At 41.6% G+C, this 27,433-nt stretch overlaps 1 non-coding gene and 1 pseudogene across 1 annotated transcript; one reads left to right on the top strand and one right to left on the bottom strand.

The window, feature by feature from the left end:
* Positions 1–2,589: 2,589 nt before the first annotated feature.
* Positions 2,590–2,697, top strand: LOC112440722 (U6 spliceosomal RNA). Its single transcript, XR_003028741.2, has one exon. It is a non-coding gene; the product is annotated as a U6 spliceosomal RNA (small nuclear RNA).
* Positions 2,698–17,374: 14,677 nt separating this feature from the next.
* LOC100981055 (dual specificity mitogen-activated protein kinase kinase 1-like) lies at positions 17,375–18,963 on the bottom strand (annotated as a pseudogene).
* Positions 18,964–27,433: the final 8,470 nt, after the last annotated feature.

The following is a 27,433-nucleotide window of genomic DNA, read 5'->3' as shown; positions in this document are numbered from 1 at the left end:
AAAGAGGTGGACTTATAGCTGGTAGACAGCAGATGATGAAGCGGTGCATAACCCATAGCTAATCTTGGCTCTTTTTTTTTTTTTTTTTTTTTTTTTTTTAATGAGACGGTGTCTCGCTCTGTCGCCCAGGCTGCAGTGCAGTGGCACAACCTCGGCTCACTGCAAGCTCTGCCTCCCGGGTTGACGCCGTTCTCCTGCCTCAGCCTCCCGAGTAGCTGGGGCTACAGGCACCCACCACCACGACCGGCTAATTTTTTGTATTTTTAGTAGAGACAGGGTTTCACCATGTTAGCCAGGATGGTCTTAATCTCCTGACCCCGTGATCCGCCCGCCATGGCCTCCCGAAGTGCTGGGATTACAGGCGTGAGCCACCGCGCCTGGCCTAGCTAATCGTAGCTCTTTAAAAACATATCTGCTTACTCTTGGGAGTAAGTTTCAGATGTGACTTTCATTTCTCGGGTATGCTGTAGAGGAAACAGGGTTGAGAATCTCTGTCCTACTTTACACTATATCCACCTCCCTTAAGTACATTCTTATTCAATTTCCTCCCCAGCTCAGTTGCTGGGATGTTTTCTTGAACTAGTGACATCAGTTACGATGGAAATTTTGAAAGGGTGGAACAAGGGTGGGTCTTCTGGACTCCAAGTGCTCTCTTCTGTGTGTCAGGCATCTGCAGAGACCAAAACAGGAAATTCAGCCTCAGTGCTCAATTATATATTTTCTTGTGAATAATTATTAATTTTAAAATTTATTACAAAATACATCAAATATGAGAAGAGCACGGAGAATAGTACATCAAATATCCTGCTATCTTATAGCTATTTCAGATCCCTATTTTTTTTTTTTTTTGAGACAGAGTTTTTGCAACCTCCACCTCCTGAGCTCAAGCAATTCTCGTGCCTCAGCCTCTTGAATAGCTGGGATTGCAGGCAAGGCACCACTCCAGCTAATTTTTGTATTTTTAGTAGAGACGGAGTTTCACCATGTTGTCCAGGCTGGTCTCAAACTCCTGACCTCAAGTGATTGACCTGCCTTGGCCTCCCAAAGTGCTGGGATTTTGATATCCTTCACATGGACACTTAGTATAGGAAGCCATCTTTAATAACTTCCTTTCTGTGTTCTGCTCTTCCTCCTGTGCTTATCTTAAAACAGAGCCTTACAGGGTCATAATTTGGAGGAAGCACAGGTATGAGCCATTGTGCGCAGCCACATCAGATCCCTATTCTTGTTTTATTTATTTTTTGAGATGGAGTCTTGCTCTTGTCACCCAGGCTGGAGTGCAGTGGTGTGCTCTTGGCTCACTGCAACCTCTGCCTCCCGGGTTCAAGTGATTCTCCTGCCTGAGACTCCCAAGTAGCTGGGATTACAGGCGTGTGCCACCATGCCCAGCTAAGTTTTGCATTTTTAGTAGAGACGGGTTTCATAATGTTGGCCAGGCTGGTCTCGAACTCCTGACCTCAAGAGACCTGCTCGCCTTGGCCTCCGAAAGTGCTGGGATTACAGATGTGAGCCACCGTGCCCAGCCATATCAGATCCCTATTTTTGAAGAATCTAAGTCACTAGGTATAGTTACAGGCACTGTGTATCACTCCCCAAACTCATTAGTCTCTTTCTTTTCCCAGAGGTAACCACTATTCTAATTTTGGAGTTCATCATTCCCATGAATATTAAAAAAGTTTAATTACAGACAAATGCACGATTATGTGAAGAATAGTTTGAATATATTACAACTTTACATAAGTTTGTAAAGTTATGTTCATTCCTCTGGGTCATTCCTTTCAACCGCTTCATAATATTTCTCTATGGCTTTAACCCAATTATTGTATTTATTCTCTTACTGTTGGATAGTATTTAAAAAAATAAATAGATCTATGTTGAGATTATTTCAAAAATAGTGCATATTAACTGCCAGGCACTGTTCTAAACACTTGACAAGTACCGATTGATTTAATTCTCATAATAGGACTATGAGGAACTCAATATTATTTCTCCATTTTACAGATGGGAAACTGAGGCACAGAAGGAAGTTAAGTCACAGAGAGAGGTTATTTGCTCAAGGTCACAACGTTAGTAACTTGTGGGCCTACTTCCTAGAATTGAAATTTATGGATCACAGGCTATAGGCACTTTCCACCTTACTAGATATTGCACTCTACCAAGCAGTTGTGTAGATAGGAACTCTTGGAGAACAGAGCCAGAAGAAGCCCAGAACCGTGAGGAATAGTGGATTAGGAAACCATTCCCAGGATGTAAAACTAGGCCCTAAACTAGGAACATTCTCTGCCTCCAGAATAGGGTGTCTGGTATGGCCTGAATTATGTCTCCCCTCAAATTCATATGTTAAAGCTCTGTCCTTCAGTGTGACTATGCTTGGAGACAGTGCCTATGAGGAGGTAATAAGATTAGATGAGGTCATAAGAATGGGGCCCCAATCCAATAGGGCTGGTGTCCTTATAAGAAGAGGAAGAGACACCAGAGCTTTACAGCTGTCTGCAAACCAGGAGCACCCTCACCAGGAATCAAGTTGGCTGGCACTGTGATCTTGGACTTCCCAGCCTCTAGAACTCTGAGAAATAAATTTCTATTGTTGTGATTGCTTTGGCAGCACATATACTAAAAATTGGAATGATACAGAGAAGATTAGCGTGGTGGCTGTGCAAGGATGGCATGCACATTTTTGAAGATATATATGTGTATATACACATATGTGTATATGTGTATATATACATATATGTATATGCATATATACACATATGCATACACACATATGTATATACACACATGTGTATATACATATATGTGTATATGTGCATATGTGTGTATATATACATGTATGTACATATGTGCACGTGTATATATGTGTATATATACATATATGTATATATGTGTATATGTATATATACATATATGTATATGTGTATATATATACATATGTGTATATGTGTATATATACATATATGTATATGTGTATATGTGTATATATACATATATGTATATGTGTATATATACATATATGTGTATATGTGTATATATACATATGTGTATGTGTGTATATATACATATATGTGTATATGTGTATGTGTATATATACATATATGTGTATATGTGCATGTGTGTATATATACATATATGTGTGTATATACATATATGTGTATATGTGCATGTGTGTATATATACATATATGTGTGTATATACATATATGTGTATATGTGTATGTGTGTATATATACATATATGTGTGTATGTGTGTATATATACATGTGTATATGTGTATGTGTGTATATATACATATATGTGTATATGTGTATATATACACATATACGTATATGTGTATATGTGTATATATACATATATGTATATGTGTATATGTGTATGTGTATATATACATATATGTGTATATGTGTGTATATACATATATGTGTATATGTGTATATATACATATATGTGTATATGTGTATATACATATATGTGTATATGTGTATATACATATATGTGTATATGTGTATATATACATCCATGTATATACATATATATACACACATCCATATATATATATATGGAGTCTTGCTCTGTTTCCCAGGCTGGAGTGCAGTGGCACAATCTTGGCTCACTACAACCTCCATCTCCTGGGTTCAAGTGATCCTCCTGCCTCAGCCTCCTAAGTAGCTGGGACCACAGACATGTGCCACCACACCTGGCTAATTTTTTTTTGTATTTTTGGTAGAGATGGGGTTTCACCATATTGCCCAGGCTGGTCTTGAACTCTTGAGCTCAAGTGACCTGATTGCCTTGGCCTCCCAAGGTGCTGAGATTACAAGCGTGAGCCACTGCGCCTGGCCAACATTCCATATTTTAAAATGGACTCTGGGGACTCGAGAGAAAGGGTGGGAGGGAGCCGAGGGATAAAAGACTACACATTGGGTGCAGTGTACACTGCCTGAGTGATGGGTGCACCAAAATCTCAGAAATCACCACTAAAGAACTTTTCCATGCAACCAAACACCACCTGTTTCCCAAAAACTATTGAAAAATAAAAAAGAAGCTAGATGACAGACATAATGTGTTAACTATACTATTCTCTGTATTTTTGTGTAAATTCAAACTTTTTTATAATAAAAATTAAAGGCTGCTTAAAAATATTATATTGCTTAAGCCATCCCTTCTGTGTATTTTGTTATAGCAGCCCAAGTGGGTTAATCCAGGGTCTTAATCAAATTTGGCTATGGGTTGATGGTTACTATATGCCTTCCATTATTCCTTTTTGTTTTTGGAGGGGGGTGTCTATTGTGACTGTCCTATATCTGCCTCACCATTGTATGCTGGGTGCGTATGTGAGCAGATAACTTGTCTTTTTAGTACATGGGTCTCTGGATCCAGAGAAGTTGGACTTGAGAAGCATCATCTACATTTGAACCTTGCAGATCATGTTGTCATGGACGTTGTCCCTGATGACATGATTGAGTGAGACTTCGGAGTCCTGACTGGGGATGAATGCCCCTTGCATGCGGGAGGGGTATCAATCATTGAGGTGGAGGGAAGACTGTGATAGAGATTGTTTTATATATGTGTGCATGTATATATATTATATATATGTATTTATTATTATTATTTTTTTGCCAAGTGTGGCTCTATCGCCCAGGCTGGGCGCCCAGGCTCTGTCGTCCAGGCCCAGTGGCACGATCTCAGTTCACTGCAACCTCTGCCTCCAAGGCTCAAGCCATCCTCCCACCTCAGCCTCCTGAGTAGCTGGGACTACAGGTGCGTGCCACCACACCTGGCTAATTTTTGTATCTTTTGTAGAGATGGGGTTTTGCCATGTTGTCTAGGCTGATCTCGAACTCCTGTGCTCAAGCCATCTAACTGCCTGGGCCTCCCAAAGTGTTGGAATTACAGGAGTGAGCCACTGTGCCTGGCTGAGAGTGTTATATATTAAAGGCCTCCAGTGAATTTCTCTTTTTAGTATCCAAACCCTTGCAGTCTTCCTGTCTTGATGCTAGAGTTGGCTATATGACTTTTTTTTTTTTTTTTTGAGATGGAGTTTCACTCTGTTGCACAGGCTGGAGTGCTATGGTGTGATCTTGGCTCACTGCAACCTCCACCTCCTGGGTTCAAGTGATTCTCCTGCCTCAGCCTCCCAGGTAGCTGGGATTACAGGCGCTTGCCACCAGGTCTGGCTAATTTTTGTATTTTTAGCAGAGACGGGGTTTCACCATGTTGGCCAGGCTGGTCTCGAACTACTGACCTCAAGCCATCTGCTTGCCTCGGCCTCCCAAAGTGTTGGGATTACAGGCGTGAGCCACCGTGCCCAGCCATGTGACTTTCTCTGGCTTACAGGGCATAAGCAAATAAGAGGCTAGCAGAGACTTGATAAGCACTTTGCATTGGGGATTCCCTTGTGGACATTTATGTTGCCATGTGAAAAAGGCCAGTTTAGCCGCCTTAAGGATATAAAATCAAATAGACAGAGGTCTAGCCATCCCAGCTGAGCCCAGTCCCTGCCAACAAATGTAGCCACATCAGGACATGCAGGTAAGGTCAACAGAATAACTGCCCAGCCATCCTACAGATTCAGGAGAAATAATAAATTGTTATGTCTTTAAGCCACTAAGTTTCAGCCTAGCTTGTAACATAGCAATATATAACTTATACAGAAGTTTAGCTCCCCTATTGTCATTTTTATTTTTTTCAATTATGATCAATGACATCTATGCATTATTTCCTAAGCAGAACTTTAGCGGCATCTTATACGTTTTGATGCATACCATTTTCTAATTTCCATTATACTTTTTTTTTGACTTAAGAGTTACTCAGACAGGGCGTGGTGGCTCCCACCTGTAATCTCAGCACTTTGAGAGGCCGAGGCGGGTGGATCACCTGAGGTCAGGAGTTCAAGACCAGACTGGCCAACATGGTGAAATCCCATCTCTACTAAAAATACAAAATTTAGCCTGGTGTGGTGGCATGCACCTGTAGTCCCAGCTTCTCGGGAGGCTGAGGCACAAGAATTGCTTGAACCTGGGTGGCAGAGGTTGCAGTGAGCCGAGATCGCACCACTGCGTTCCAGCCTGGGCAACAGAGTGAGAACTCTGTCTCAATTAAAAAGTAAATAAAAAAAAAGAGTTATTTAGAAGTGTATTTTAACATTTCTTTATATAATTTTTTTGTTACTTTTTTATTATTGGTTTCCAGTTTATTTGAATCTTGTTAGGATTGGCTTGTTAAAACTTTTTGAGTTTTACTTTGAGACCAAATACATGTTCAAATACTCTAAAGTATTCTGTTTATGTTTTAATAGCACATGTACTTGCTGATTTTTGTCTGTGGTATATATATATACACACACACACTTTATATATTTTATATATGTTAATAAATAAATTGGGGAGGGGGGATAGCATTAGGAGATATACCTAATGTAAATGACGAGTTAATGGGTGCAGCACACCAACATGGCACATGTATACATATGTAACAAACCTGCATGTTGTGCACATGTATCCTAGAACTTAAAGTATAATTTAAAAATATAAAAAAAAAGAAAAAAAGGAAAATCAGAGAAAAAATAAATTAGCTTGATACGGTATATATATGTGTTTGTGTATATAGACTATCTATATCTATATATCTATTATATTTATGTATTACAATCATTATTCTATAACTATTATAGTATATTATATAATCTGATATATAATATATTATATATATATATATATGTTTTCTTTTTCCGTCGCCCAGGGTGGAGTGCAGTGGCACAATGTCGGCTCACTGCGAACTCTGCCTCCCCGGTTGAAGCAATTCTCCTGCCTCAGCCTCCCAAGTAGAGTAGCTGGGATTACAGGTGCCTGCCACCATGCCTGGCCAATTTTTGTATTTTTAGTAGAGATGGGGTTTCACCACATTGGCCAGGCTGGTCTCGAACTCCTGACCTCAAGTGATCTGCCCACCTTGGCCTCCCAAAGTGCTGGGATTACAGGCATCAGCCACCGTGCCCGACCTCTGTTTACTTTTTTTTTTTTGTCCATTTGCTTTATTAACTATTGAGGTACTTTTGTTAAAATTTCCCAGTTTCACAATGGGTTTAAAAACTTTCCTTGTAATTTTACCCATGTTTACTTCATATTCTGATACTGTTATTAGTTGAGTACATGTTCAGAATTGTTATATGTTTTTGATGGTGTATCTTTCATCTACTTTTTCATAATAATTCTTTTGGACTTAAAGTCTTATTTAAAATATTAACATAGCTCTATCAGTAGTTTCGATGATATTTACTTGTAATATATTTTTACATCTTTAGTTGTAACTTTTCTGTATTCCACTGTGTCTCTAGTAAGCAGCTTATGCCTGCATTTTAATTAAAAAACTTTTTTTTGAAATGGAGTCTCGCTTTGTCACCTAGGCTGGAGTGCAGTGGCGTGATTTCAGCTCACTGCAACCTACGTCTCCTGGACTCAAGCGATTTTTGTGCCTTAGCCTTCCAAGTAGTTGGGATTACAGGTTTGCGCCACCACACCTGGCTAATTTTTGTATTTTTAATAGAGACGGTGTTTCACCATGTTGGCCAGGATTGTCTCGAACTCCTGACCTCAGGTGATCTGCCTGCCTCGGCCTCCCAAAGTGCTGGGATTACAGGCGTGAACCACCATACCCAGCCATACATGCATTCCGAAAGGCTGATGCTCTATTAATAATGAATTTTATCCATTTGCATTTATTGCAATTATTTACATGTTTAGATTTCTTCCTGTCCTCTTTTGTGCTTTCTATTTACTATACTTTTTCTTTGCTCCTTTTTTGTCTTGCTTTAAGTGTGATTTTTTAAATTCACATTTTTCTTTTTAACTAACGACATCATGCATTCAATTTCTATTTCTTACATTTAACTTGCGTCTTGATTTAAGACAGGCTGAAATTGATCAGCATCACCAGCCTCCTCTAGAACTAGAAAATAATCTTTATTCTTGAAACAGTCCCAATAATAGGTTATTCATAGCTAATATTCTAGTTTCACAATGTTTTGTTTCCTCCACAAATTTGTTACTTTTTATTGTTTTATATGAGCAATGCTTACTTAGATTTACCCACATTTGACACATTTGCATCTTATTCCTTTCCTATGGGCTCCCTCCCTCCCTCCCTCTCTCTCTGTTCCCTCCCATTTTAGAGACAGGATCTCTCTCTGTGGCCCAAATTGGAGTGCAGTGGCGTGATCATGGCTCACTATAGCCCGGAATTCCTGGGCTGAAGCGGTCCTTTCATCTCAGCCTCCTGAGTAGCTGGGACTACAGGTGCATGCTGCCATGCCAGGGTAATTTTTAAATATTTCTGTAGAGACAGGGTCTTGCTGTGTTGCCCAGGCTGGTCTGGAACTCCTGGCCTCAAGCAATCCTCCTGCCCTAGCTTCCCAAGGTGCTGGGATTATAGGCGTGAGCCACTGCACTCAGCCCTCTTTTCCTTCTTCCTAAATTATGTCTTTTAGGATTCCTCTCAGCCAAAGTTTGACAGAGGTCAACTCTCTTATTCTTTGTTTGCTTTGAAATGTCTTTAGTTTGCCTTCATTCTTTAGTGATAGTTTATCTCCTTTATCTGCAGAGAATCCTAGATGATAATTATAATTTTACACTTTGAAGATATTGTGTTTTTGGTTTCTGTTGTTGTTAAGTCTGCTGTTTGTCATTCCTTTGTAGGTAATCTACTTTTTTTTTGGTGTTTAAAATTTTCTTGTTGTCTTGGTGTTTTGCTGTTTATTATAATGTGACAAGGTATAGATTTATTTCTGTATTTCCCACTTGGTACTTTTTGTATTATACTTCCTGAATCTGAGGATTCATGTCTTTCATTAATTCTAGAAAATTCTCAGCCATTTGTTCTTTGAATATTACCTCTCTCACATCTCTTTGTTACTGCTGGAATTCCAATTAGATATATATTTATTTTCTCATTCTCTCTTCTGTGTCTCTTAAACTCTCTTGAACCCTTTCCGTGTTTTCTTTCTTTTGCATTCTGGGCAATTTCCTGAGCCCTATCATAGTCTACTCTTCTCTTTTCAGTTGTGTCTAAGCTGATGCCAAATTTGACTAATGGGTTTTCTGTTTCAGTGATTCCATTTTTCATTTCAGAAGCTTTTTTTTCCTTTCTATACTGTCTTCTATGTTTACTTTTCTCCTTTATGTCTTTAATTGTTTTATCATCTTCATTTGATTATTCAGGAACCTGAAACTCTGAGAGTCTAATGAACTTTATTACGTGCTTGTTACTTCTGCTGGCTCTTGCTCATGATGGATTATTAAGTACTGAGTTGTGTGATTGTATGTTATGAGTTCATCTTCAGCAGGGCTCTATTTGTAAGAATGGTGGTGAGTGTGTCCCTCCTGTGTGGTTTTCTTCTGCCAGGTGCTCCAGTGATGTAGCCATCCTAGGATCTATTTATGTGTTAATTTTTTGGCTTGGGGGTTCCTGGGTCCTCACATGGCATTGACCCATAATTGACTTTCCGATGAGGAAACTAATTTTTTTTCTTTTTTTTTCTTTTTCTATTCAGAGTCTAGGTAGGCCAGAAGAGACAACTTCTACATCATTTCGTTATGCTGGTAGAGAGATATTTTTCTAGTCCACTCTTCCTGTGCTGTATGTGGAGTCAGGGGAGGGAGGATGGGTGGGTCTTACTTCAGCTTCCTACTTGGCAGTCTCAAGGTCTTTCACTTTATCATTGGGTACATGTTAAAACCAAATTCCTAACGTTTCGCAAGTTGGAGATAAACCCGACCAATCCAGGTTAGTTGCCACATCAGCTCACTCGCATAATGCTCTGGTTTTCAGAAACCAAATCTTCATTGCTGAGCTCTGGGGATTTCTCTTACTTTCTTGTAAGCTTAACTATGCATTCAAATGTTTTTACTTTTTTTTTTTTTTTTCCACAGAGTCTCACTCTGTCACCCAGGCTGGAGTGCAGTGGTGCAATCTCGGCTCACTGCAACCTCTGCCTCCCAGGTTCAAGTGATTCTCTTGCCTCAGCCTCCTGATTAGCTGGGATTACAGGCACGTACCACCATGCCTGGCTAATTTTTGTAGTTTTAGTAGAGATGGGGTGGCATGAGCCACCGCAGCTGGTTCCTATGCATTCAAATGGATGTTACATCTGGCATTCCTCTGTGTTAATGGTGGGAGAGTTTTCAAGACATTGAGTCTGTCCTCTTCATAAAATTAGAAATCTTCAGTATTCTAATCTATCAAAGGTCGTTGTCCATACCATACGATCATAGCCTAATTTCCATACATGGCACACACTTCCACAGGAGCATGCTGCATGTGCACATGTGTGCACCCACACAATACCTGTTTTGCATACAGCAGACTCATCCTTAGTGCCCATGTGCAACTTTATCCCTTATGGGATCTCAGTGGAAGAAGTAAAAGTTTCAATGCCTAGAAAAGTATATGGGGTCAGAGGGAGTCCCTTCATTATCAACAGAAACTTTTCGGGAAATACAGCACAGTGGTTAACGCCTGTGTATCAGACAAGCCTGTGTTGAATCTAGCCTTTGCCAGTCTGTGACCTTGAGAAGAGTACTCAACATTTTTTTTTTTTTTTTTTTTTTTTGGAGACAGGGTCTTGCTCTGTCACTGAGGCTGGAGTGCAGTAGTGCATTCTTGGCTCATTGCAGCCTCAATATCCCATGCTCAAGTGATCTCCTATTCAGTCTCCTAAGTAGATGGTACTACATGTGTGCACTAATTTTTAAAAACTAAAAACAAATAATAAAAAAAATGTTTTTATAGAAACATCTCACTATGTTGCCCAGGCTGGTCTTGAACTCCTGGCCTCAAGCGATCCTCTCACCTTGGCCTCTGGGATTACAGGCATGAGCCACTGTGCCCGGCCTTACTCAACTTCTTTATGCTCAGTTTTCACATCTGTGAAATGAGAGTGTTAAATGTTGTGAGGATTAAATGAATGATTCAATAATGTTAGTTATTACATTTATTATTATTATTCTTTATTTGTATGCTTAAAAAAACTCAATCCCTTTCCAAAAGACTCTGAGGGCCAGTATATTAAGTTGAACCACAAAATCGCTTTCATGCGTGTCCGTGTGAAGAGACCACCAAACAGGCTTTGTGTGAGCAATAAAGCTTTTAATCACCTGGGTGCAGGTGGGTTGAGTCCGAAAAGAGAGTCATCGAAGGGAGATAAGGGTGGGGCCGTTTTATAGGATTTGGGTAGATAAAGGAAAATTACAGTCAAAGGGGGGTTGTTCTCTGGTGGGCAGAAGTGGGGGTCACAAGGTGCTCAGTAGGGGAGCTTTTGAGCCAGTATGAGCCAGGAGAAGGAATTTCACAAGACAATGTCATCAGTTAAGGCAGGAACAGGCCATTTTCACTTCTTGTGTGGTGGAATGTCATCAGTTAAGGCAGGAACTGGCCATCGGGATGTGTACGTGCAGGTCACAGGGGATATGATGGCTTAGCTTGGGCTCAGAGGCCTGACAATCGCCATGTTTGTAGATAAAAAATTATTAGATTAGTAGTTTAGTAAGGCTCAATGTAATACTCACTTCAGAACAGGGATCCTATTTTGAAGTTGTTAGAGGAAGACACATTCAAAGGATGAGACTTTGATAATAGAAACACAGATTGGGGCTGGGTGCAGTGGCTCATGCCTGTGAGCACTTTGGGAGGCTGAGGCAGGAGGATCACCTGAGGTCAGGAGTTTGAGACCAGTTTGGCCAACATGGTTGAAACTCTGTCTCTACTAAAAATACAAAAATTAGCCGGGCATGGTGGTGGCCACCTGTAATCCCAGCTACTTGGAAGACTGAGGCAGGAGAATCACTTAAACCCAGGAGGTGATGATACAGGAGTTATTAAGAAATAATTTTTAGGCAGATAGTAAGGGTAAATGTTCTCAGTGGAAATTTTCCTGGAATAAGAAACAATCCCTGAACCATCTCTTCTCTAACAGAAATGGTGGCTTGAAGGGTTGGGCCAGCAAACTTTAATATGCACATGCAGGCCATTAGAAACTGGGTTCACTCAATATGGCGATTCCTGCCGTCTTTTCCTTGTCACCAGGTGTAGCAATTGTCATGGCCACCTCCAGATAACACCATGTGTTCAGAACATCATGGCGACCTGCATTTGTATGTTATGGGGCTAAGGTGGGAGGGCCAGGTTTTTCTCGGGTTATGTAAATGACACACCTGGTGGGCCCTATGGAAATCAGACACCACCTCCTCCGGCCTCTTCCTATAAGCAGCCGCAGCCACTTTTCCGCTGCACACGGAGTTTTCTCTTTGTTTGAATACCCCTCCCTCTGTCTCTATACGGGGGAGCTGTTTTCTTCTTCCTTCTTTCTTGCCTATGAAACTTTTCGATCCTTAAAACCACTCCACGTGTGTCCATTTTATTTAAACCGGCACGAGACCGAGGACCCTGGTATTCCTCCAGTCATTGGAGTGGTATCAGCAAGGTTGCAGTGAGCCGAGATCACCCCACTGCACCCCAGCCTGGGCGACAGAGTGCGACGCTGCTCAAAAAAAAAAAAAAAAAAAAAAAAGTAACGAAGATTGGGACTCAGTCTCTGGGGTTAGGAAGGTCCCCAGGTGTTGAATTTGAATTCCCCATTGGACATTTCTTCGGTTTTATTATAATTTAGTCAGTTTTAGCATTGCCTAATTTAGATAAGTTTTGCCAGAAAGTTGCTGAAAAGTTATATATTTCAGGGTATTGAATAGGCCTATGTATTTGAAACAAAAATATCCCATTTTGGAAGTGATCATTAAGAATAGGAGACTTGGTAGTTAGCAGGAGGCTTTTAGATGGTCAGCTCATTAGCGAGCTCCTAAGGTGGCCTGCCGAGTGATTAGGAGAAAGAATTGAGGGTGGATTTGCATACTTCTGGATCTGATCTTCTTGTTAACACTGGATAGCTGATTAATAACTGTGAAGAAAATAAAGGTCCTGCTGGGTGGCCCGCAGGGAGCGATACATAATTAGAGGAAACCTCCCCTGCCAGACAGAGAGCTGCTGCTGCAGGGTTGATGAATAACCTTCTGAGGCCGGGAGTTGGAATTTAGCCGAATTCCTGTCACTTTCTCCTGTAATTTGACTGTGTGATTCGCTGACAAGAAAAAGTGGCCCTGCGGAGGTGAGCCCTCCCCACACCCTGCGGAGGTGAGCCCTCCCCACACCCGAGGCTCTCCAATGCTGCTGAAGCCTTTTGAATTCACTCGTCTTTGAACAGATCAGTCGTTAGGTAATCTCTCTGATTTCACTTTTGTGATTTAGGTAAATTAGAAAATTAGCAACAATTAAGTCAGCTATGGGAGAGGCTTGAGATATATGGCCTGTTATTTCACAAGAGATAGTTAACTACATTCTGTAGCACTTCCTATGATCTTTATGAGACTTGTTTACTCAGTTTCTCTGGTGGGCAGAATTTTTTTTTTTTTTTTTTTTTTTTGAGACAGTCTCGCTCTGTTGCCAGGCTGGAGTGCAATGGCATGATCTCAGCTTACCGCAACCTCCGCCTCCCGGGTTCATGCCATTCTCCTGCCCCAGCCTCCTGAGTAGCTGGGACTACAGGCGCGTGCCACCACACCTGGCTAATTTTTGTATTTTTAGTAGAGACGGGGTTTCACTGTGTTGGCCAGGATGGTCTCGATCTCCTGACCTCATGATCTGCCTGCCTTGGCCTCCCAAGTTGCTGGGATTACAGGTGTGAGCCACCGCACCCGGCTGCAGAATTTAGTTTCTATTCCTACCCCAAAATCGAATTGGTGGCTGAATGTTGACCCGAAATGACAATGTAGTGTTAGAGCCTCTCCAAGGATGCCAGAACTCTCTGATGACAACGGATTACATCTCCCTCTTAATTTCTTCCTTAAAAACCATGTAAGTAATCCATGGTAGCTTCTTTTATTATATTGTATTTATTTATTTTTAGAGATGGGGGTCTCACTTTGTTGCCCAGGCTGGTCTCAAACTCCTGGACTCAAGTGATCCTCTGACCTCGGCCTCCCAAAGTGCTGAGATTACAGGCATGAGCCACCATGCCTGGCCCCATAATCACTTATGTAAAAGTAAAAGAAAACCCCCGGATCACCATATTCACACCTTGGTGCATGGCAAGGCCCTGAGTGAAAAGAGGATTGAATCTAGAGCAGAGATGGAGAAGTATGACTTTCATTATGGGAAAGGCATTTCTATGTAATAGAAGGAAAAAGAAGACTGTAGTTGCAGATGGAGAATTGGTGGTTAAAATACGAGGGATGATTTGGTACTTGATGGGTTCTGTATTCTTCATGAAGTGTGAGGAATGATCAATTGAGGCTACATGGAACAGGACGTCAGAGTTTTAGTGGAGTGGAGAGGTATGAAATCCTAATGGAGAATGGGAGAAGGGTTTAGTAGAGGAAATTTAAGAAAATTTCTGGGCATGGTTGAGTGTAAATTTGAGGTTGGTCACTATTAATTTGACCTGTTACCATTCTGCTTAACTGGGTGTTTTTCTCCAGTAATAACCAATGTTTCAAGTTCAAGGCATAGAGGAGGTAAGGTGGATATTGGATCTGTGCAGAGTTCAGGTTCTGCTGTGGAAGGAGAAGGTCAAGGAGCTGAAGGTATTTGTAAGACAGTAAATGCATTTGCTAGACTATGGAATTGTAGCTTGATGAGAAGGAATGTGCTGGGTAAAAAAAAGTAGAAATGTCATTGTTTTTGGGATGTTGATGAGGTCAAAGAAATGTGGGAGGAAATGGAGAAAGTGATGTCAAAGGAAAGAGGTTACGGTAGGAGACAGAGGTTTTAAAATTAGTGCCTTTTCTTTTTTTTAATATTTGTTTATTTAGTTTTTACACGGACAAGGTCTTACCTTGTTGCCCAGGTTGGTCTCGAACTGCTGGCATGAGCCATTGCACCTGGCGGTACCTTTTCTTTTTGCTTCATTTCTTTTTTCTTTTTCTGAGAAGCTCAGTGGAAGAGGAGGTATCTTCAGCTTGGGTGACTGGAAAGGCTTAATTGAGATGAGATTTAAGTTGGTTTTGGAAATATTTGCATGGGGAAAGAGACTGGAAGTTACGTGGAGCTGTAATTTTGTTGAACACATTATGCAAAGTGGAAACTCATGACACTTGTCTTTCCTTGCAACAAATAAACTTGCCCAGCCACTGCTGATGCCATTTTATTATTATCATTATTTTATAGAGACAGGGTCTCACTATGTTGTCCAAGCTGATCTCAAACTCCTGGACTCAAGTGATCCTCCCACCTCGGCCTCCCAAAGTGCTGGGATTCTAGGCATGAGCCACTGTACCCAGCCATAGCTATCTATTTTCTGTGCATCTGTTTATGTATTTGTTGAGAATTTATTATATTCTAGGGCTCATGATATATTCTTTACTTTCGTTAGCTCATTTAATCCTAAGGACTCTATAAGGCAGGCATTATTATCAACCCCATTTTTATATACAAAACTGAGACTCAGAGGCTAAAATTTTTGCCCTCATTCAAATGGTTGGATTTGGATTTGGTTGGAGCTGGGTGTTAAATCTGGTTTATGGACTGTTATTCATAGGTTGAATAACATAATCCGATGGTACACAGACACACCTTAAATTGAGGTAAAATTCACATAACATACATTCCCCATTTTAACCATTTTAAGGTATGCCAATTTAGTGGCTTCTAGTACATACACAGATTGTGCTACTGCAACTACTAATTCTAAAACATTTCCTTGCTTCCTTCCTTCCCTCTCTCTCTTTCCTTCCTCTCTCCCCTGCCCTCCCTTCCCCTCCCCTCCCTCCCTCTCTTTCTTTTCTTTTTTCTTTCTTTTTCTTTCCTTCTTTTCTTTCTTTCTTTCTTTTTCTTTCTTTCTCTTTTTCTTTCTTTTCTCTTTCTTTTTCTTTCCTTCCTTTTCTTTTTTCTTTCTCTCTCCCCTCCCTCCCCTCCCCTCCCTTCCTCCCTCCTTTCTTTCTCTTTCTTTCCTTCCTTCCTTCCTTTCTGTCTCTTTCTTCCATCTCTGTTTTTTCTCTTTCTTTTCTCCCTCTCTTCTTTCTTTTTAAAGACAGGATCTCACTGTTACCCAGGCTGGAGTGCAGTGGTGTGAAGTGAAGGCTCACTTCAGCTTCGACCTCCCAGGCTCAGGCCTTAGCCTCCTGACTAGGTGGGACCACAGGAATGCACCACTATGGCTGGCTAATTTTGGGAAACATAGAGAGACCTCATCTCTACCAGAAAAAAAAAAATGTAGAACATTTTCAATACTCCAAAAAGAAACCCCATATTTATTAAGCAGTCACTTCCTTTGTACCCCTCCTACCAGACCCTGGTGATCACTAATTGGTTTTCTGTCTCTGTGGACTTCCATACTTTGGACATTTCATATAAATAGAATCATGTAATATGATAAGCCTTTCGTGTCTGGCTTCTTTCATTTGTTTTCAAGCTTTGTCTTGTTGTAGCAGGTAACACACTCTGTACATTTTAATGGCTGAATAGTAATCTGTGGTATGGATATACCACATTTTGTTTATCCATTCAACAGTTGATGAATATTTAGGTTGTTTCTACCTTTTGGCTATTGTGAATAATGCTGCTGTGAACATTTGTGTGTAGTTTCTATTCGAACATTCGTGTTCAGTTCTCTTAGATATATACCTGGGAGTGGAATTGCTCGGTTGTGTGGTAGTTCTATGTTTAGCTTTTTGAGGAACAACCAAAGTGTTTTCTACAGTGGCTGCACCATTTACATTTTCACCAACAACATATCTACTCAAGTCCTTGTCTTTTCGAGTTGTAAGAATTCTTTTTCTTTTCTTTTTTTTTTTTAGCTTCCATCCTTTTTTTTAAACTTCATAGTATATTTATTAGAATAAGAGATTAGATTTGTTAAACATCTTGGTTAAAATGGTTAAAAGGATTTTCATACAATATTAGGCACTGTACGTGTCGTTTATAGCAGCATTGGTACTTGGATATGGGGAAAGATAAATCTGACATTTTAATGCCTTGATCAATTTGTGACATTCAAAATAATTTCACCATTTAAGAAACAATCAAAACTTAAAGAGACATACCACTGAGTATCCCACACAGTATATTGAAAATAAATGTAGAAATACAACCGGAAGTCTACAGATCGTCACAGTAGACAGACTGGTGAAGCCCCAGCTATCATGGCAGTGAAGTGCTCTGGCTAGATTTGGATGTAAACTGCTGAATTCTACATGAAAAGCAAATAATAATAAAATAACACGATGTACACTTTCTGATGCTCATATTCACAGCAGCAAAGCATGCTTCACATGCACTGCCTGTGAAGGATCTCACAAAGCTCCCTCCTACTCAGAGAGAAAGTATGCCCAGCAAGAATAAAGTACCACCAAATGTGAAAGAATCCCGAAAATACAGGCAGACAGCCAGTCATGGAGCAAGAACAGCAGTGCAATTGTAAGAATGACTACCCACAGTCACCAGAATTTCACTGTAATTCAGCCTGGCACGGGTTTTGATCATCAACATACACACAAATAGCCCCAAGCACAAAGCCAATCCACTTACGGGAACAATAATAGTAATAAGAATAAAGACAGTAATATTAAAAATGACAAGAGTATAATCTTGGCACATGCTGTGTTCTTCATCCTTCGTCACAGGTGAAATGCACATCTAAACAGAGACAGGCATGGGAAGGAGGCCCAAAAGTGACATGGCAAACCACTGGGCAGGGGACTTGCTCTTTGCTGCTTCCCAAACACTTAGACGCCAGCAGCATGGGTTGGTGTGCTGGGCTGGTTAAGCCCGATGGTGGAGCAGAGCCAACCCGCAAAATCCACTTCCTCAGCATCAGATCTCTTGATAAAAGCATGAACCATGAGTTGCTTCAAATCTGCTCTCTCTACGGGGTTTTTAATTAGGCATTTATTCACAAAATCTTGAAATTCCAGACTGAACACTCCACTGGGCAGTTTTGGAGGAGGCTCGTTGACTATGTAATCCAACAACTCAAAAATTGCCACGGGAGGTCGGCTGTCCATTCCATATGAGCTAAGAGGCCTCCCTGGGGTCCTTGGCCTGGGTGGGGTCTCAGCCGCATCTCCCTCCACCTGGCACCCAAACATCAGCTCCAGCTCCTTGGCATCTGGAGAAGGGATGGGATACCTCCCAACTGCCATCTCTACCGGAGAGAGTCCCATGCTCCAGATGTCTGACTGCACAGAGTAATGAGTCCCCTGGAATCTTTCTGGCGACATGTAGGACCTTGGGCCCATGAAGGAGTTGGCCATGGAGTCGATGAGCTGCCCACTGACCCCAAAGTTACAGAGCTTGATCTCCCCACGGGACCTGACTATGATGTGGGAGGGCTGGACATCTATGTGCATGATCTTGTGCTTCTCCCTCAGATATGTCAGGCCTTTTATTACAGCAATGCTAACTTTTTCTAAAATTTGTTCAGGAATTCTTCCCGCTTTCTTCAGGACTTGATCCAGGGAATCTCCATCCATGTGCTACCTGCAGATACTGATCTCGCCTCTCACTGTAGAATGCACCACAGAAGCCCACGATGTACGGAGAGTTGCACTCATGAAGAACCTGCAGCTCCCTTATGATCTGGTTCCGGATTGCAGGTTTGATCTCCAGATGAATTAGCTTTCTGGCCACGACCAGGCCAGAAGGCTTGTGGGAGGCCTTGAACACCACACCGCCATTGCCAGCCCCCAACTCACTGATCTTCTCAAAGTCGTCATCCTTTAGTTCTCCCACCTTCTATTTCTGGGTAAGAAAGGCCTCAAGGTGCTTTCGCTGCTGCTCGTCAAGCTCTAGCTCTTCCAGCTTCTTCTGCAAGGCCTCCAAATTGGTTTCCGCAGAGCTGGTCCCGTTAACCACGGCTGGAGCCGTCGGGGGCTGGGGTCAGCTGGATGGGCGTCGGCGTCTTCTTGGGCATTTTGGACCCGACTAAGGCGCTTCCAACTCCGGGGGGAGGGCAACACCTCTCGCGTCCTCCCGCTGCGCTGCTCCGCGCCCGCTGTGCAGGACCAAGTCCGGGCCGCGTCTGCCTTCGGCGAGGCTGCCTTCGGAGGGTGAGCCCCTCGCGAGCCCGTCAGCGCCGAGGGGCCGGTAGCGGTCTTAGGGGACCCCCGCCTCAACAACCCGGGACTCAGCTCCCCACGCAGAGAGCCGAAGGGCTGCCCTGCAGGAGCGAGCAGGCTGAACATGCGGTTGGGCAGCCCGGGATTCCCTCCCTTTCTCCCTCAACCAACCAGTCCCTCCGGCTCGGGCGGCCCAGCTGCGCGCGCACTAGAGCCCAGCTCCAGCTCCTGCCGTGGAAAGTGCTGCCGCCGCAGCGCACCTAGCCGCTCGTCGAAGCGATCCTGGGAGGGAATGGAGGCCGGGGCAGGGCGAGGAAGGGGAAGAATTCTTTTTTCTGTTCTGGATACTAGGCCTTTACCAGATATATGTTTGCAGATATTTTCTCCCATTCTGTAGGTTATCATTTACGCTTTCTTGATAGTTTCCTTGATGTGCAAAAGCCCGTTATTTTGAAATTCAATTTGTCTATTTTTTCTTTTGTTGCTTGTGCTTTGGGTGTCATATTTAAGAAAACTAGTTAAAGGTCAAGAAGACATATACTTACGTTTTATTCTAAAAGTTTTATCATTTTTATTCTTACATTTAGGTCTTTGATCAATTTCAAATTAATTTTTACATATGGTGTAAGGTAGGGGTTTGATTTCATTGTTTTGCATGTGAATATTCAGTTGTCTCAACACCATTTGTTGAAGAGACGATTCTTTCCTCATTTAATGGCCTTGACAAACTTGTTGAAAACCAATTAGCTATAGAAGTAAGAATTTATTTCTGGACTCTCAGTTTTACTCTATTGATCTGTCTATCCTTATGCCAATACCACACTGTTGTGATTACTGTAGCTTTGTTGTAAGTTTTGAAATTGGGAACTGTGTGTTTTCCTACTTTGTTCTTCTTTTTCCATCTTTGTTTTAGGATATTCTCCATCTTTATCAATTCCCTATGAATTTTAGAATCAGCTCATCTATTTCTGCCAAAATGACAGAATTTGACAGAGATTGGATCAATATGTAGATCAATTTGGGGAACATTGCTGATATAGTTTGGATATTGTTCCCCCAGAATCTCATGTTGAATTGTAATCCCCAGTGCTGGAGGTGGGGCCAGGTGGAAGGTGACTGGATCATGGGAATGGATTTTTCATGACTGGCTTAGTGCTATCCCCTTGGTGTTGTCCTTGCAGTAGTGAGTGAGTACTTGAAAGATCTGACTGTTTAAAAGTGTGTGACATCTTCCTCCACACACTCTCTTGCTCTTGCTCTTGCCATGTGATGTGCCTGCTCTTGCTTCACCTTCTGCCATGAGTAAAAGCTCCCTGAGCCTTCCCAGAAGCTGAGCAGATGTGTAGCACTGTGCTTCCTGTACAGCCTGCAGAACCATGAGCCAATTAAGCCTCTTTTCTTTACAAATTACGCAGTCTCAGCTATTTCTTTATAGCAATCTAAGAATGGCCTAATACAATTGGCATCTTAATAATATTGTCTTCTAATCTATGATAGTGAAATGTTTTTCTATTTATTTAGGTCTTCTTTAATTTTTTTTCAGCAATGTTTTGTGGTTTTCAGTGTATAAGTCCTTGTCCTCCTTGGTGACATTTATTCCTAGATATTTTATTATTTTGGATGATATTGTAAGTGGAGTCATTTTCTTAATTTCCTTTTCAGAGTGTTCATTGCTGTTGTCTTGAAGCACAACTGATTTTTGTGTATTGTTCTTATATTCTGTCACTTTGCTGAATTCACTTATCTCTAAAAATTTTATTGTGTATTCCTTAGGGTTTTCTTTCTCTCTCTATATATAAGATCAGTTCATCTGAAAAAGGGTTACTTCTTCTTTTCAGATTTGGATGGCTTTAATTGTTTTACTTGCTTAATTGCCTGGGCTGGAACTTCCAGCACAATGTTAAACAGAAGTGGTGAGAGTGGACATCTGTGTCATTTTCCAGATCGCAGGGAAAAAAACCTTCACTATTTCATCAGTAAGTGTGATATTAGCTGTGGGTTTTTAATAGATGACCTTGATCAGGTTGAGGAAGTTCCCTTATAGTCCTAGTTTGTTGAAATTTTTTTTCAATGAAAGAGTATTGGCTTTTGTCAAATACTTTTTATGCATGAAGAAGTTTTCATGTTTTTCTCTCCTTTGTTCTATTAATGTGGTGTATTACATGGATTTATTTCCATATGTTGAATCATCCTTGCATTCCTGGAATAAATCCAACTTGGTCATGGTGTGTAATCCTTTTACTATGCTACTAGATTCAATTTGGTAGTATTTTGTTGAGAATTTTCTCATCAGTCTTCATGAGATATATTGATCTGTAGTTTTGTTTTCTTCTAGTGTCTTTACCTGGCTTTGGCATCAGGGTGATACTGGCTTCATATAAAGAGTTAATAAGTGTTCTCTTCTATTTTTTGGAAGAGTTTGAGAAGATTGTTAATCCTTCTTTAGGCATTTGGGAGTATTCCCCAGTGAAGTCATTGGGTCTTAGAATTTTCTTTGTTGAAAATGTTTTGATTACTGATTCAATGTCATTACTTGCTATGGACCTATTAAAATTTTCTGCTTCTTCTTGAGTCACCTTTGGTACTTTGTGTAGGAATTTGTCCCTTTCTTTTTTTCTTTTTTGTTTGAGATGGAGTTTCACTCTTGTTGCCCAGGCTGGAGTTCAATGGTGCTATCTTGGCTCACCGCAACCTCCACCTCCTGGGTTCAAGCGATTCTCCTGCCTCAACCTCCTGAGTAGCTGGGATTACAGGCATGCACCACCTTGCCCAGCTAATTTTTTTTTTTTTTTGTATTTTTAGGAGAGATGGCGTTTCTCCATGTTGGTCAGGCTGGTCTCAAGCTCCCGACCTCAGGTGATCCACCCGCCTTGGCCTCCCAATGTGCTGGCTAAACGTTTGTTAATTTTGCTTATGTTTTTAAAAAACCTTTTTGTTTTGTTGATTCTTTCTATTGTTTTTCTATATTCATTTATCTTTGTCTAATCTTTATTGTTTCCTTTCTTCTGATTCCTGAGTTTAGTTTGCTTTTCTTTTTCTAGTTTCTTAAAATAGGAGGTTAGGTAATTGATTTGACATCTTTTTTTATTTTTAAATGTAAGTGTTTAGAGTTATACATTTTCTTTAAGCACTGCTTTCACTGCGTCCCAAAACTTTTTTGTATGTTGTGTTTTTATTTTTATTCACCTCAAAGTATTTTCTAATTCCTTTTGTTACTTTCTCTTTCACCTGTTGGTTGTTTAAGAGTGTGTTATTTAATTTTCACATATTTGTCAATTTTCCAGATTTCCTTCTGCTATTGATTTCTAATTCATTCTGTGTGGTTGGAGAAGAAACTTTGTGTGATTTCAGTTTTTGAAAAGTCTTTGAGATTTGTGGTTTAAATATAATCTATTCTGGAGTTGGTCCATATACACTTGAGAAGAATGCTAGGTATGAGAAGAGTGTCTACTGTTGGGTAGAGTGTTCTATAATAGAACTCTGTAGAGTTTGTTAGGTCTAGTTTGTTTACAGTGTCATTCAACTCTTGTATTACCTTGTTGGTCTTTTTTCTAGTTGTTCCACCCACTACTGAAAGTGGAGTAGTGAAGTTTGTAATGATTATTATTGAATAATCTCTCCCTTCAATTCTGCCAATTTTTGCCTTATATATTTTGGGTCTCTGTTTTTAGGTACATATGTTTATAATTGTTTTATCTTCTTGATTGTATATAATCAGTATTGTTTTTTTAAAATTAATTAATTAATTTATTTTTATTGATCATTCTGGGTGTTTCTCGCAGCGGGGGATTTGGCAGGGTCATAAGACAATAGTGGAGGGAAGGTCAGCAGATAAACAAGTGAACAAAGGTCTCTGGTTTTCCTAGGCAGAGGACCCTGCGGCCTTCCGCAGTGTTTGTGTCCCTGGGTACTTGAGATTAGGGAGTGGTGATGACTCTTAACGAGCATGCTGCCTCCAAGCATCTGTTTAACAAAGCACATCTTGCACCGCCCTTAATCCGTTTAACCCTGAGTGGACACAGCACATGTTTCAGAGAGCACAGGGTTGGGGGTAAGGTCATAGATCAACAGCATCCCAAGGCAGAAGAATTTTTCTTAGTACAGAACAAAATGAAGTCTCCCATGTCTACTTCTTTCTACACAGACACAGCAACAATCTGATTTCTCTATCTTTTCCCCACCTTTCCCCCTTTTCTATTCCACAAAACCGCCATAGTCATCATGGCCCGTTCTCAATGAGCTGTTGGGTACACCTCCCAGATGGGGTGGTGGCCGGGCAGAGGGGCTCCTCACTTCCCAGAAGGGGCGGCCGGGCAGAGGCACCCCCCACCTCCTGGACAGGGCGGCTGGCTGGGCGGAGGCTGACCCCCCCACCTCCCTCCCGGACGGGGCGGCTGGCCGGGTGGGGGCTGACCCCCCACCTCCCTCCCGGACGGGGTGGCTGGCCGGGTGGGGGCTGACCCCCACCTCCCTCCCGGATGGGGTGGCTGCTGGATGGGGTGGCTGCTGGGCGGAGACACTCCTCACTTCCCAGACAGGGTGGCTGCCAGGCGGAGGGGCTCCTCACTTCTCAGACGGGGCGGCTGCCGGGCGGAGGGGCTCCTCACTTCTCAGATGGGGCGGCTGCCGGGCGGAGATGCTCCTCACCTCCCAGACGGGGTCGCGGCCGGGCAGAGGTGCTCCTCACATCCCAGACGGGGCAGCGGGGCAAAGGTGCTCCCCACATCTCAGACGATGGGCGGCCGGGCAGAGACGATCCTCACTCCCTAGATGGGATGGCGGCCGGGAAGAGATGCTCCTCACTTCCCAGACTGGGCAGCCAGGCAGAGGGGCTCCTCACATCCCAGACGATGGGTGTCCGGGCAGAGACGCTTCTCACTTCCCAGACGGGGTGGCAGCCGGGCAGAGGCTGCAATCTCGGCACTTTGGGAGGCCAAGGCAGGCGGCTGGGAGGTGGAGGTTGTAGCGAGCTGAGCTCACGCCACTGCACTCCAGCCTGGGCAACATTGAGCACTGAGTGAACGAGACTCCGTCTGCAATCCCGGCACCTCGGGAGGCCGAGGCTGGCGGATCACTCGCGGTTAGGAGCTGGAGACCAGCCTGGCCAACACAGCGAAACCCCATCTCCACCAAAAAAATACGAAAACCAGTCAGGCATGGCGGCACGCACCTGCAGTCGCAGGCACTCGGCAGGCTGAGGTGGGAGAATCAGGCAGGGAGGTTGCAGTGAGCCGAGATGGCGGCAGTACAGTCCAGCCTCGGCTCGGCATCGGAGGGAGACCGTGGAAAGAGAGGGAGAGGGAGACCGTGGGGAGAGGGAGAGGGAGAGGGAGAGGGAGAGCTATAATCAGTATTGTATATAATATTATATAATTATGATTGTATAATATCCATTATTGTCTTTTGTAAACATTTTTATCTTACTATTTTGTTTGATATTAATATAGCCACTCAAGTTCTTTTTTGGCTAATGTTTGCTTGGAAAGTCTCTTCCTATTCTTTTACTTTCAACCTATTTGTGTTTGTGTGTGTGTATATGTGTGTTTTGAGATGGGGTCTCACTCTGTCATCCAGGCTCGAGTGCAGTGGCATGGTCTCAGCTCACTGCAACCTCCACCTCCCCAGGTTCAAGTGATTTTCCTACCTCAGCTTCTGGAGTAACTAGGACTACAGGTGTGTGCCACCATGCCCAGCTAATTTTTTTTTTTTTTTTTTTTTTGAGACTGGAGTCTTGCTCTGTCGCCCAGGCTAGAGTGCAGTGTCACGACCTTGGCTCACTGCAACCTCCGCCTCCCGGGTTCAAGAGATTCTCCTGCCTCAGCCTCTTGAGTAGCTGGGATTACAGGCACTAACCGCTACGCCTGGCTAATTTTTATATTTTTAGTAGACATGGGGTTTCACCATGTTGGTCAGGCTGGTCTTGAACTTCCGACCTTGTGATCTGCCCGCCTCAGCCTCCCAGAGTGCTGGGATTACAGGTGTGAGCCACCGTGCCTGGCTAATTTTTGTACTTTTTAGTAGAGACAGGGTTTTGCCATGTTGCCCAACTCCTGGCCTCAAGTGATTCACCCACCTTGGCCTTCATTGTAAGCATGAGCCATCGTGCCTGGCCTCAACCTATTTGTCTTTGGATTTAAAGTGAGTATTTTGTAGACAGCATATGGTTAGATTATTTTAAAAAATATATATTCTGCTAAATCTCTTCCCTTTACTCAGAGAATTTAATCTCTGAATTAATTTACGCTAATTAATTACTGATAAGGAAAGGCTTCTGCACTTTGCTATTGTTTTCTATATTTCACATTGTTTTTTTCCCTCAATTCCTCCATTATTGCCTTCTTTTATATTTAATAGATATCTTCTAGTGTACATTTTTTATTCCTTCTTATTTCTTTTACAATATACTTTTTAGTTTTTTTTCTTAGTGGTTACTCTGAGAATTACAGTTAACATCTTAATTTATAACAAACAAGTTCAAATTAATGCCAACTTATTTTCAATAATAGTCACAATTTTTGCTCTTATAAAACTCTATCCCATTTGTTGTTGTTACAAATCACATCTTTATACATTGTGAGCACATCAGTGAAGATTTATAAGTATTGTTTTATACAGTTGTTGTGTTTTATTGATTGATTGATTGACTTTTTGAGATGGGATCTCGCTCTGTTGCCCTGGCTGGGGCGCAGTGATGTGAACATGGCTCACTGCAGTCTCAGTCTCCTGGGTTCAAGTGATCCTCCTGCCTCAGTCTCTTGAGTAGCTGAGACCACAGGCACATGCCACTATGCCTGGTTAATTAAAAAAAAATTTGTAGAGATGGAGTCTATGTTGCCCAGTCTGACCTCAAAATCCTGGGCCCAAGCAATCCTTCTGCTTTGACCCCTCAAAGTGCTAGGATTAAATGTGTGAACCACCATACACAGCCCTAAACAGTTGTGTTTTAAACTATATAGGAAAAAAAGGAGTTACAAACTAAAAATAAACGAACACTGACTTATATTTACCTATGTTGTTAGGTAAATATTTACAGATGTTCATTATTTCTTTGGGTGGATTTGCATTGCTTGTGTTCCTTCTCATTTCAGCTGAAGGACTCCTCTCAGCATTTCTTATAGGTTAGGTCTACTAGCAATGGATTCTCTCAGTTTTTGTTTATCTGGGAATGTCTTAATTTCTTCTTTAGTTTTGAAAGATAGTTTTGTCAGATATAGAATTTTTGGTTAATAGCACTTTTAATTTATATTTCAGCTCTTTTAATATGTCATCCCACTGCCTCCTAACCTCCATGATTTCTGATGAGATACTAGCTCTTAGTTTTATTGAGGAATCTCTTCTACCTCAAAAGTTGCTTCTTTTGCTGTCCTCATGATTCTATCTTTGTCTTAGGCTTTTGACAGTTGATTGTAGTATGCCTTGTATAAACCTTTTGGGTTTAACCTGTTTGAAATTTTTTTAGGTTCTTGAATATACGTGTGTGTGTGTGTGTATGTGTGTGTATATATATATAGTATATATACACAGTTTATATATGTACACAATTTGTGTATGTGCATATATATAACCTAGATAAATATACATATCTATTATGTATATATGTATGTATATATAATATATATACACACACATCACCCCTGCTTGGGTGATGTGTGCACCAAAATCTCAGAAATTACCACTAAAGAACGAATCCATTTAACCAAACACCACCTGTTTCACAAAAACCTATTGAAATAATAATTAAAAAAACTGTACTTCTGTACTTTAAGAATTAGTGCAGAAGGAATAAGTTAAATAGAATTATTTCCTATATTTTGGGCCATATACTTTGTTATTCTTTTCCTGGCTTGTAATGTTTTGTTGAAAACAGGACATTTTAAATACTGTAATGTGGCAACTCTGCTAATTACCTAGGGTGTTTTGTTGCTGTTATTGTAGCAGCTATGGTTTGCTTAGTGACTTTTCAGAATTAAATATATAAAGTCTGTTTTCTTTGTCATGTGTGGCTGTTGAAATCTCTTTATTACTAGCTTAGTGGTCAGCCAGTGATTTTAAAGAGATTTCCTTAAATGCCTGGAACCAGAACAAAAATCTCCCAGTCTTTGGAGATGGGCTTTGTGTGTGTATTGGGGCATGCCTTCAACTTCTAGTCAGATGATTTACAACTCTATTTTAGCTTTCATTTCCTCCTGTGCAGAGCCTGATGATCAGCAAAGAGCTTTCTCAAAGCTTAGTGACATGGACAGGAGACAGGGAAATACTGGATAGAAGAGGGCGGTTCCCCAGCAAAGGCCCCACCTTCAAGCCTGAAGACCTGTGGTCCTACATGAGGACAGGCATTCC

Source organism: Pan paniscus, chromosome 7, assembly GCF_029289425.2.
Source record: "Pan paniscus chromosome 7, NHGRI_mPanPan1-v2.0_pri, whole genome shotgun sequence".
Classification (NCBI taxonomy): domain Eukaryota; kingdom Metazoa; phylum Chordata; class Mammalia; order Primates; family Hominidae; genus Pan; species Pan paniscus.
The sequence above is the reverse complement of the archived record's forward strand: the minus strand, read 5'-3'. Positions and strand labels throughout refer to the sequence as shown.